Here is a 12,543-nt window from a genome sequence, read left to right as displayed (position 1 = left end):
TCAGGGAACAATCTTGCAGGCCTTGATCTTGTCGATCCAAGTATTGAAGGACTTGGCTGTGTTCCGGAATCGAGGAAGCCGTGCTCCTTGCTCTTGTTCATGCTGTCCAGGAACTCCCAATTGGCCACCTCGTGGAGCTGCGTCGCCACGAGCTGGTTCTCCTCGACGATCTCCGCCCACACGTCGGCCTTCCGGGGCGTGGCCAGCGCGAGCTTGACGCGCTTCTTCTCCCCCCTGTAACCAGCCCACTCCAGCCCGAACCGGTCGGCGAGGATCGGCCACAGCTGCTCCCACCTGAAGATTGTCGCCGTTGCTGCAGTTGAACGCCTGGTTCTTGGCATGCCCGTGGGGTCCACGGCCGCCCAGATCTGCTGCTCGCCGACGAGGTCGGCGTCGGAGGCGGTGCTGAACCCCTCCCACGCGCCTTGGGAGCCCGGCCACCGCAGCGGGACGCCCTCCTTGCGGCAGATGGCGGCGTACACACACAGGCTGCACACGATGTTCATGCGGCGCAGATTCTCTGACTTGCCTTGGTAAAGTTACGGGTTACTTTCCACCCCTCCGATGCCTTCCATTTAACATCCAGCAGCTGAGGAAGGAAACAACTTTCTGTGTGCCGGCCGCTATGATGCTCGGCCCAAATAACGCCTAGTTCAGAAGTGAGATGAACAAAAGAGCCAACCGACTCTTAAAAAACATGTGAGCTCAGATAAAAATAAATAAAATGTATATAAAGTTGTACAGCTCAAAAAATTCTAGAATTTTGTAGTTCATGTCTTTTTCATCTAAATTCATTTTGGTGTCTAAAAATTGATATAATGTTTAGATTTGTATTCACAAATCTAAACAGTATATCGATTATTTCAGTATTAAGATGGTTTTAAACGAAAATATTGTCAACTACAAGTGGGCCCATCTCTTTAGTATCTGCAATTTTAGTATGAATTTTATCTCTTCTAGTGGACATGCATGTGCGGCACGCACGTGTTTATGATTGTGATATAAAAAAGAGGATAAAAACATAAACTTTAGTCAACTTAACATTGTTTTTTATAGAATAAACTTAAAAATGGTTTGACTTATGACAACAATAAAACCTTAAAATAGTAGATATAAATCACATAAAAATGAATTCCAACAAAATCAAAAGATCCAAATACATTCAAGCATAGCTTCACTATGTAAAGGTAAAGCTTGTCTTTAGAAAAAAAATTATACAAAATTTCATATTTCTCTGAGTTGTAATGAATTAGTACGAATTTTATAAAGATTTAATTAGGTTTTAATAAATCTTTATTATTGAAAAAATGTCATTCTCGCAGTGGCATGCACCGACTTATAAATGCATAAATCTACACTGTTTCCAAGCCAACACATTGAGTCTTGGAATCTGAGAAATGAAACTCCCCACTGAGACTGGCTTAACTAGTTTGGTTGCTCGCGATTTAGCTGAGCATGACTCTCATAATATAGGCCCTAAATTCTGGTTGAGTATCAAAAAATCAAAGTGATGTGGATATGTCGGTGCAGAAAGTGACCAACTAGTGAATATTTATAGTTTTGTTGTACGTTGTGATCGGAGGTGGCCTAGCACTCAATGACATAGGATTTATACTGGTTCGGGCAACGTGCCCTACGTCCAGTCGGGGTCGGTCGGTGACTTTATTCCTGAGCCCAGGTGCTCAAAGTCTGCAGTGGGGTTACAAACGAGAAGGAGAAAGATGGGGTGTACAAGAGGTCCGGTCGGCTCCGGTCGGAAGGCCCGAGAGTGACAGGAACTTCGCTATGAGCTAAGTGTTCAATCGGGTGCTTGAGGTCCGAACCTGGCGGTTCTGTGGTTGTGAGCTATCGATCTAAGGAACTATGATCAACTGAAATCGGTCTCTCTTTGTTGGAGGAAGCGCGCCCCCTTTTATAGATGAAGGGGACGGCTTTACAAGTGAGAGGAGAAGGGTGCGTATGCTACCGAGCCTTATTGTCCACACCTACCGAGCCTTGTTGCCCACACCGGCGGGTTCCAGATAATGGTAGGTGCCTACAACATTGTTGATGTCATTGTAGAATGTCAGATGCATACGGGAGGTCGTGCTGCCTTTTTCAGGGATGGTGGACGTCGGTACCTGCAAAATACTGTTCGATGCCTGGAGGCATGTGAGAAGTCTCACTATGTTCACCCGGTACGGTAAATCCTGGTGACCATACCACTATTGATGCCTAGAGGCACGTGGAGGGCCTTACCGTATGGGAGTTTTAGCGGCCCCTACAATACTGTAGAGGGAGATGTTGGCGCCTACAATACTGTTTGCGTCAGGTGGCTGCAGAGTACTGTTTCGTGCAGGGTATGGTCCCTGGTATAGTGGTTTTGACTTGTGAGCCTTGCCTTACCTTTCTCCGCACGTCTTCTGGTTCCTACCGAACGGGCGTCCTCGGTCAGATGGCTCTAGTTGGCTCTGAGTGCGCCGGTCGAAGAAGAGCGGTGAGCAGGGTTCCTACGAGCCCCGGTCGGAGGCATGCGGGGTCGGAGTCGGAAGTAGCGCTTTGGGCCAGGCCTTCCGATCGAAGAGGGCGTCCGGAGGCGGCTGGAGGCCGAAGCGAGTGCTCCGATCGGAGTGGTGGGCCCAAGGGGTCGACGAGCGAGCGCCGCTCCTTTCGGTCCAGACCTTCAGGTCGGCGACTGGGCCATCCTTCCGGCCTATTGTATTTAGACTCTTGGGCCGAGCCTTGGTGCGGAAGCCGGTCCACGAGGGACCCCGGGTTTATGAACCCGACAGCTCTAGTTGGCTCTGAGTGCGCCAGTCGGAGAAGAGCGGTGAGCAGGGTTCCTACGAGCCCCGGTCGGAGGGACACGGGGTCGGAGTCGGAAGTAGCGCTTTGGGCTAGGCCTTCCGATCGGAGAGGGCGTCCGGAGGCGGCTGGAGGCCGAAGCGAGTGCTCCGATCAGAGTGGTGGGCCCAAGGGGTCGACAAGCGGGCGCCGCTCCTTTCGGTCCAGACCTTCAGGTCGGCGACTGGGCCGTCCTTCCGGCCTGTTGTATTTAGACTCTTGGGCCGAGCCTTGGTGTGGAAGCCGATCCCCGAGGGACCCCGGGTTTATGAACCCGATAGGATAATTCTTCGATCCGATCCAAATCCAAATTTTGAGGATATAGAGAAGAACTTTAAGATCCATGCGGATACGAATAATTCGAATTCGAATATATGCGGATGCGGGATATGATATGGAATAGAAAAAATTCGGTAGATATGGATTATCCATAAATTCTATTCAAATTGTTAGTGTCAACACTAGCGAAATGCAACACCGTTACATAGCAACACTAGCAAGTTGATTATTGGAGGCAATTTATTTACGCCGTTACATATAGCACATCTTCAAAAAAAATTTATCTTTATCCAAGCTTATACGTAAAAGTTATGATAAAAAAGATAAACTGCACAGAGAAAAAAAATCCGGCAGCTATATAACTCATTTGTCAATGAACTGGGCTTTAATTGAACTGTTATTTGCATCCAGGTTAGGCAGTAGTAATAAAAAAGTGAAGACTTCATCAACCGTTGGATGAGAATTGGATGGCATCGAAGTGAGGTAAAGTCACCCATAACTTTACCACGGCAAGTCAGAGAATCTGCGCCGATGTTCATGGCGCTCCGGGGTGAGAAGCCGAGGATGAGATTGGGATGGTGCACCGACCAGCTGATGCCGCCACCGCCGCGCTGGGTGACGGCGTCGAAGACACTATGTGAAAAACGGTTTGTAGCAACGGGACAAAATTTTTTTAGGGGCGGCTAGTGATAGAACCGCCCCTACAGTGGCGTGTTCAGGATCCATGAGACTAGCCGCCTCTACAAATGGAACAGCAGGGGCGGCTGGTGATACGAGCCGCCCCTACAAATGGGTAGGATTTGTAGGGGCGGCTCACTCACCAGCCGCCTTTGATGTTGCTATTTGTAGGGGAGGCTGGTGATTGAACCGCCCATACAAATAGAACAGTAGGGGTGGCTGATAATACGAGCTGCCCCTACAAATGCGTGGCTGTTGGATGAGCATGGACTCGAAAAAATTATCAAATCGGGTGAACCGAAGAGGTCAGGTCCGCACTTTATCCAAGCCCTGTCCTCTCTCCTGCCCCGTCCTCTCTCCTCTTCCTCCCCCTCCCCACCATCGTCGCCACCTCTCTTCCTCTCTTCTCCCTCCGCCGTTGTCGCCTCTTCCTCTCCCTCCGCTATGGTTCCGTCTTCCTTCCATTCCCCCACCCCACCGGTGACCGGTCCACCCCCGCCGGAGAGTTATTGCTAACACCACATAGATCTACGTGTAGCTGGCCGCTCTAGGGCCCAGGCACAGGGAGGCCTAGCGAATCCGTTCGGTGACCGCATGAGCGCATGGAGGCGGTGACCAAAAGTTAGAGCGCACCGCCCCTCCTTCGCCCCTTGGTGAGTCGGCAGCCGTGGGCGGGGACGCATCGCATCCCCTTGCTGGGGCCGGCCGGAGTTCGCCGGATCTGGTGGACCTATCCACCACGGAGGTGCACGCTGGGGAGGGGGACACCTCGATGGTTGCGCTTGCTCCACTCGGTGTAGCGCGCTCTCGTCCGCGACGTCACCGCAGCATCACTCTAGAGGAAGGGCATCCCCTTAACAATGGCGTATGCTCCGAATCACCTGTTAATTAGGTACTCTTTTGGTAGTTTGATATCAGCTGTTATGTTGAAGTAAAAGATTAGTTTCATTGTGGCGACTGATGAGGATGGCTCGAATATGACTTCAACATATTGCTTTTATTGTGTTATTATTACTCTTTGGTGGTTTAATCAACATATTATAAGAATATTGCCTCAACATGATAGTAGAAGATAAATAGGACTATATACTTTAAGGTGCATCAGAGTATAACGGAGGATGGCTGTTAAGTAATAAAAGTAAAAGATTAGTGACAAGGCATAGAGTAGAATATTCCTTTTATTATGTTGTTACTCTTTGGTACTTTAATCTCAGCTTTTATGTTGAAGGAATCAAAAGGAAAAACTGTTTTTACTTAATAGTATATACTCCTATTTATCTTGTCTGCTCCGAGACCGATACATTAGATCCTATTTATCAGGGTATAATCTTACTGAAATTTTTATGATATATTCGTTACTGTAGGTTGAAGATCTTTCAAGGATGTTCAGGCTCCTCTCTAGGATTAATGGTGGCCTGCCTCCTGTATCTAAAATATTTCAGGAGGTATCTTCTATGCTGTATTGCATTGCACTTTTAAACAAGTAATATATTAAGTAAAAATAATATTGATGTGTCTGTGGTAGGTTGGTGAGTACCAAGGTGCATACAAGGTCAGTAATATTTCCAAAGATTTATGCTTCTTTTTTTCTCTCCCTGTGGCAACTGAAAAGTAATATATGAATGCTACTGGTATTGAGCTTCTCTTCATTGTGGCAGATATCTAAGGGTTTGCTTGACAAGTATGGCCCTGATAGGGTTCTTGATACTCCAATTACTAAGGTTATAAACCCGCAAATTGATCACCATTGTCCATTCATAAGCTGTCAGGTTGACCCGATCACATTCTCATACTGATCTTATTTGTTTTGGTTCAGGCTGGCTTCACTAGCATTGGTGTTGGTGCCGCCTACCATGGTCTTCGACCTATTGTAGAGTTCATGACATTTAACTTTTCGATGCAGGTCAGTTGTTTAATGAATTCTGCAAATCACCATACTAATTCAATTATTAACTATTTGCTTGCTTTGATTTGTTCTTCACTCCTTGGCATATCTGTTGGTTTCTGTACTCATTTTCTCTACATGCTTTGCAATCCCAGGAAATTCCTATTTGTTGCAGCATCCTATTGCATATCTGTTTTTGCTCTTCTCTGTTTGCTTTATATTTCTTAGAAGAAGCATTTATTACATAAATTAGAATGGCTCCTAATGGTTGACGATTGTAATGCATTTTGTTAAGTAGCACCTCATTGGAGAAAGATGTATATACATAACCAACATGTTAACATGTTCGTAGACATTCTTCTCTTGAGAAAAAGTGACATGAACTCCCTCACTCTAGTTTATTTTCACATGGTAGAATATTTGGGAAAATCTGTCAGATCCATTAAACACTATGATCCATTCTAATTTGATTACTGAATCAGAGGGGTTATAATCTGATATGGTGTCGCTGATGAACGTTTGGTAATTACAATTCCTTGCACAACAATTTGTCTTTACAATTTTCTGCAACAATAATGTTTGTTATTCTGGTACCGCTCTCCATCTTTGAGAATATGAATACTGGAGACTCCATATGCTGAATACTAGCTTCCCTTGATGGATTTTCTGCAAATCTTATTTTTTGTTTTATGAATATAGATAGAGCGTCAAGGGAAAGATGTCACTATCACTGCATTCTCCAAGATGGTCGGATATGCTCTTCAGGTGTGTGAATGTAGATTTCTTGAGTAGATGGAAGAATTGTTTGCTTAATGCTTATACATGTGTTGACTTACATTCTTGATCATATATTTCATAGTCATTGAAATTCAACATACTATTGGCTAATAATGTGATTCTGAATTGTATTTGTTATTCTGTTTATGAAGGATGATTTTGCACACAAATATTTCCAACTAGATCAATGTATACTATATAATGCATGTTTTGGATTCTTTACCTAATCTTGCTTAGCTACATGGGATGATAACTGTTTAGTTGCCTTGCTTTTGGGAATGGTGAGCAATGATTTCCATTCCCTTGCTTTTGAGGTAGCCTTTCCCCGATTAGTATGGTTTTCCTTGCCCAAGTGCCCAACCTCGTCTATCATGGACAAAGTTGAGCAAAGAAATCAACATGCACATGATGCCACCTTGAATGTACGGATTGGCTCTGCCTGAATATCTGTAACTTGAGCCATTCCCTTTTTAAAATTATAGCTTTATTCTATTGCAATTTTCACAAAAAACAAGAATAAGATCCCGTAAACGAAGTTCTCTAGTTGGTGGTTCTGGTTGCATTTCTCATGTTCTGTCATTTTTTCAGGCCGTCGATATACTGGCCAAGGAAGGTATCAGTGCCGAGGTAATTTGTTTTTTGCATTTCTTCTACACTACAGCCTTGTGCTACCAGATCTCTTTTCCCGTGGAGTCCATTATTGTTGTCTTATTCTTTAGTAATTCTCTGTTCAGGTAATCAATCTTCGCTCGATCAGACCACTGGATAGAGCTGCTATTAATGCATCTGTGAGGAAAACCAATAGATTGGTAACCGTAGAAGAAGGCTTCCCTCAACATGGGATTGGTGCTGAAATATGGCCAGTCTCTCCCTCCCTCCCTCCTTCCCAATGCATATGTGCCTGCCATTCTCTTGATATTTTCTTGTTGTTGTGATGGCTTCACTGATCTCTCCTGATAAATGTTATTGTTTTATCCTTTTCCTATGGCAGTGCACGAGCATCTTCTGCGTACCAGCGATGACTTTGTCTGGCAAGTTGATGCAATGTCGCATGGGTGTTTTACGATTGATGTTGAGTTTCTGGACCTGAGGATAGCCAATAACAATGCAAGTATCTAGCCTCGTCTTGTTTTTCTCAATTCACATCTCTTGCTAAACGCTTCCATGGCCTAGGAGATTCCTGCAACATTTTGTTGGCTCCTTCCTGTGTGCAGAAACATGAATGACTTGGCATATTTGTCATCATGAGCCCTTGTATTGGTAGGCATATATGAATCAAAGTATGAACTGTAACTACTAGAAGCTCAAGTCAGTTAGCTTCAAAACAGATACCAGACTTCAAATTTACATGCTGTGTGCAGTCTCATAGTTTAAATGAACAGCAAGCACAATAATTTGCACCGTGTATTGTCATGGAATATTTGTTATAATCTGGTATAAATAAATGTGTATTGTCATTGAGTTTCAGTACAATCGTAGAAGAAGATAAGTCATGATGGAGTTGTGCATGAAAAATATATGTTCTGGTCGAATTTGAATTGTAAATTTAATTTTTTTTGGCAAAAAATGATTTGTAGCGGGTGGCTGGTGTTCCCAGACTGCCCCTATAAATCGATTTGTAGGGGCGGCTACAGTACCAACCGCCCCTACAAATCGATTTATAGGGGTGGTCTGCGAACCGCCCCTACAAATGCATGATTTGTAGAGACGGTATGGTAGGGGTGGCTGGCCGAACCATCCCTACAAATACTTATTAGCCGCCCCTAAAACCATATCTGATGTAGTGAGAGGACGTCCTCCTAGTCGTAGTAGAAGTTGCGCTAGCCAAGGCGTGGCATGTCCTCGGTGTAGGGCGGGCTTGTTGGAACCGGTGGTGACAAGCGAGTTCACGATCTTGGAGCTAGCTTACAGCCGGCCCGGCTCGTTACCATGAGCCTGCGCTCCCATAGGTCCTAGGTCCACTGGAGCTACAACATATAAGGCTTTGGGCCTTCCCAGCCCAAAAGACTAGCCTTATAGGTGAGGGTTCTCCTACCTTATATGTTGTGCTCTCCCACCATCGCTACACAATGTGGGACTAAACCCCAACAATCTCCCCCTTAGTCACACATCGGGGTGCCCCCGCCATATGTGACGCTCGAGACTTTTTATCGGATTTAGCTTTTTCTGACCTCAGGTACCGGCTCTATGATCTTGAAGCTGGCTTACAGCTGACCCGGCTCGTTACCACGAGCCTGCACTTCCACAGGTCCTAGATCCACCATTGCTACAACATATAAGGCCTTTGGGCCTTTTCAACCCAAAAGACTAGCCTAATAGGTGGGGGTTTCTTTCGCTTTATATGTTGTGCTCCCCCACCATAACTACATGATATGGGACTAAACCCCAACAATCTCCCCCTTAGTCACATATGGCGGGGGCACTCCAATGTGTGACTAAGGGGGAGATTGTTGGGGTTTAGTCCTACATCATGTAGCGATAGTGGGGGGAGCACAACATATAAGGCGGAAGAAACTCCCACCTATCAGGCTAGTCTTTTGGGTTGAAAAGGCCCAAAGGCCTCATATATTGTAGCTCCGTTGGACCTAGGACCTGTAGGAGCGTAGGCTCATGGTAACGAGTCGAGTCGGCTGTAAGCCAGCTTCAAGATCGTGATCTCGGTGGTCACCACTGGTTTCAACAGTTGGTATCGGAGCCCATGGTCAAAAAAGCTAAACCCAATAAAAAAAATCTCGAGCGTCATACATATGGCGGGGGCACCCCGATGTGTGACTATGGGGAAGATTGTTGGGGTTTAGTCCCACATCATGTAGCGATGGTGGGGGAGCACAACATATAAGGCAGAAGAAGCCCCCATCTATCAGGCTAGTCTTTTGGGTTGGAAAGGCCCAAAGGCCTTATATGTTGTAGCTCCAGTGGACCTAGGACCTATGGGAGCGCAGGCTCGTAACGAGCTGGGCTAGCTGCAAGCTAGCTCCAAGATCGAGAAATCGGTGGTCACCACCGGTTCCAATAATTGGTCAGAAAATCTAAACCCAATAAAAAAAATCTCGAGCGTCACATATGGTGGGGGCACCCCGATGTGTGACTAAGGGGGAGATTGTTGGGGTTTAGTCCCACATCATGTAGCGATGGTGGGGGAGCACAACATATAAAGCGAGAGAACCCTCACCTATAAGGCTAGTCTTTTGGGTTGGGAAGGCCCAAGGCCTTATATGTTGTAGCTCCGGTGGACCTAGGACCCGTGGGAGCGCAGGCTCATGGTAACGAGCCGGGCCGGCTATAAGCCAGCTTTAAGATCATGAACTCGATGCGCTGCTGCCATAGTTGACGATGCCGCAAATGATGCCGCCGACAATGCGGCCGGCGATCGCCTCCGGCGGACCGGTGTAGTGCTTGGTCCCGGTCTGGAGGTAGACGTGGGCGAGCGTTGCGGAGCATGGCTGGGTTGGCCCTCCGGTTCCGTGCCTCGATCATGTGCGGGGACAGCGCTGCGTAGAAGACGTGGGTGATGTCGGTGAGTGGCGCAAGCGCCTCCGTGACGGCCGAGGAGTCGGCGAGGTCGACCTACAGGTGCGTGACGACAGAGGGTTGGTCAGCGAAGGCCCAGGGCGAGAGCGGGCCACGAGAGAGCACGTAGACCTTCCATGGCCCGCCGGGCGTGTCCGGGAGCGGGAGGATGCTGACGAGGGAGCTCCCCAATATGCCGGTGGCACCGACGACGAGTGCCACGCTCTAGAAGTGCTCGTCGGGGGCGGCGGTGGCTTGCTCGTCCTGCGGCTGCGTCTGGGCCGCTGCGCCGATCGCGCGCCTCCACCACCAGCTCATCGTGCTCGTACATACGTCGCGGCCGGCCTAGAAATTGAGCACACAACTACAGAACTTCACTACACTCTACTCTCTCCGGTCGTATATATACTGTATGATGGAGAGGGATACATACATATATCTATCATATATGGATAGATAGATGATCGAGTTGCTTCTGAGGCTTGTGAGCTAGCTGTAAGATACACTACTAGAAAACAGACCTTTCATCCTGCCTCTATTTTTGCCTTTAGTCCCGATATTTTTGTGTTCAGGACTAAAGGGACTATTAGTCTTGGTTGTATCCTTAAATAAGGATACAAAGTTCCTGCCCCAAGTGTATGGCGACGGCAGGCAACAATTAGTCCCGGTTATAGCCCAGAGCCAGGACTAAAGGTTATCCTTTAGTCCCGGCTGGACCCTCCAACCGGGAATAAATCTTTACTCCCGGCTTGAGGCTCCAACCGGGACTAAAGGCGGCTCTGGGCTATAACCGGGATAAAATCTTTCTTGATAAAATAATATAGTCGCGCTGGACAAAAAAAAGGGCAGCCAGGCATTGAACCCACGACCTCATAGCCAAGGTCCAAACCACAGCGCACTAGCTAGCCATATGAACTAAGTCACTTTCTTGACAAGAAAGCACCCAAACATTTATTTAATAAGAGAAAAGACCCTTTAATTGATTATATTCTTTTGTTAACTATACTTTGAATTTTCTGGTCCATGTGCTTTCTAGTGCCTGATTGATCTCATAATTTTTATCAGGGTTTCAAATGCCCAGTGTGAAGCCACCACCAAGTTCGAGATTTTTCTGAATTTGTTTGGTAATTTTTTCACTTTAATTGAATTTCCACGCGACTTCAACGATTAATTATACGTTCAACTGAGTCCACCCCTGAAAAGATCCGGAATGGTGCCAAACTTTGCCAAATGGTCTCTTGTGCCCTAGGAGACAAATATTTGTGGAGGTTGATGCAAAATTATATTATTTTGAATATGTAATTCGTCGTATTTCATCTCACGCGGCACAAAGAAAAATGTAATAATAAAAATAATGATCAGAAAAACCTAAGATCTTGTGTGGGGCTATATTTTGGGTGTAAATGACTGCCAAAATTTTTTTAAGCCTTTTCAATATAGGCGGAGTTGACGTGCTTCACAGAGATATATAGAACCTTTCGTCGAACCCTATCTATACACCTAGATTCTCTGGGATTCTGAGGTCCATGTGCTTTCTAGTGCTGGATTAGGCTGAAACTTTTTCTCAAGACTTCAAATGCCTTATGTGTAGCCACCACCAAGTTTGAGATTTTTCTGAGGTGGTTTGGTACTTTTTTTCACTTTAATTGAATTTTCGCGCGAATTCACCGATTAATTATACATTGAACTGGGTCCACCCCCTAAATGATCCGGAATGGTGTCAAACTTTGCCAAATGGTCTATTGTGCCCTAGGAGACAAATATTTGTGGAGGTTGATGCAAAATTATATTGTTTTCAAAATGTAATTCACCGTATTTCGTCTCACGCGGCACAAAGAAAAATGTAATAATAAAAATAATTATTAGAAAAACCTAAGATCTTGTGTGGGGCCATATTTTGGGTGTAAATGACTTCGAAAAAAATTTCAAGCCATTTCAACATAGGCGGAGTCGACGTGCTTCACAGAGGTATATAGAACCTTGCGTCGAACCCTATCTATACACCTAGGTTCTCTGGGACTCTAAAGTCCATTTGCTTTCCAGTGCTGGATTGGTCTCAAACTTTTTCTCAAGATTACAAATGCCATGTGTGTAGCCACCACCAAGTTTGAGATTTTTCTGAGGTGGTTTGGTACTTTTTTTAACTTTAATTGAATTTTCGCCCGAACTCACCGATTAATTATACAATGATTAATGAAGAACCTAAAGATTTACGTTCCAATTACGTGAAAACTAATTTCCTGTCAAAAACCAATAAATTTAATAATTTCAATTAAAGTCTATATTTTTGCATTAACGAAAATAGTGAGTATTAGTTGCATTATGTTCAACATTTATAATAAAAACATAATAGTTCAGGTCACATATTTTTTTTGTGTGCAGTAAATAAAAATAAAGTTTATTACTTTTTCTAAAAAAATTATGCCTAGTATTGAATTTACTGCGCAAATAATAAGACTTAAACATTTAAATACAAAACATATATAAAATAAACTGATCAGCTTAAAAGTTGGCGAAAATTGAAAATGTAGCCCACGTTTAGTCCCGGCTCCTGCCACCAGCTGGGACTAAAGGTGGGCTGCATTTGGCGG

At 45.4% G+C, this 12,543-nt stretch overlaps 1 long non-coding RNA gene and 1 pseudogene across 1 annotated transcript; one reads left to right on the top strand and one right to left on the bottom strand.

Moving 5' to 3' along the window:
• On the bottom strand, positions 1-10,270 carry LOC136501950 (3-oxo-Delta(4,5)-steroid 5-beta-reductase-like; annotated as a pseudogene).
• On the top strand, positions 6,363-7,312 carry LOC136501951 (uncharacterized). The gene is made up of 3 exons (XR_010770389.1): positions 6,363-6,430; positions 7,031-7,069; positions 7,177-7,312. It is a non-coding gene; the product is annotated as an uncharacterized lncRNA (long non-coding RNA).
• Positions 10,271-12,543: the final 2,273 nt, after the last annotated feature.

This window comes from Miscanthus floridulus, chromosome 13 (genome assembly GCF_019320115.1).
Source record: "Miscanthus floridulus cultivar M001 chromosome 13, ASM1932011v1, whole genome shotgun sequence".
In the NCBI taxonomy this organism is placed as follows: domain Eukaryota; kingdom Viridiplantae; phylum Streptophyta; class Magnoliopsida; order Poales; family Poaceae; genus Miscanthus; species Miscanthus floridulus.
This window is presented reverse-complemented; position numbering and strand designations above follow the sequence as displayed.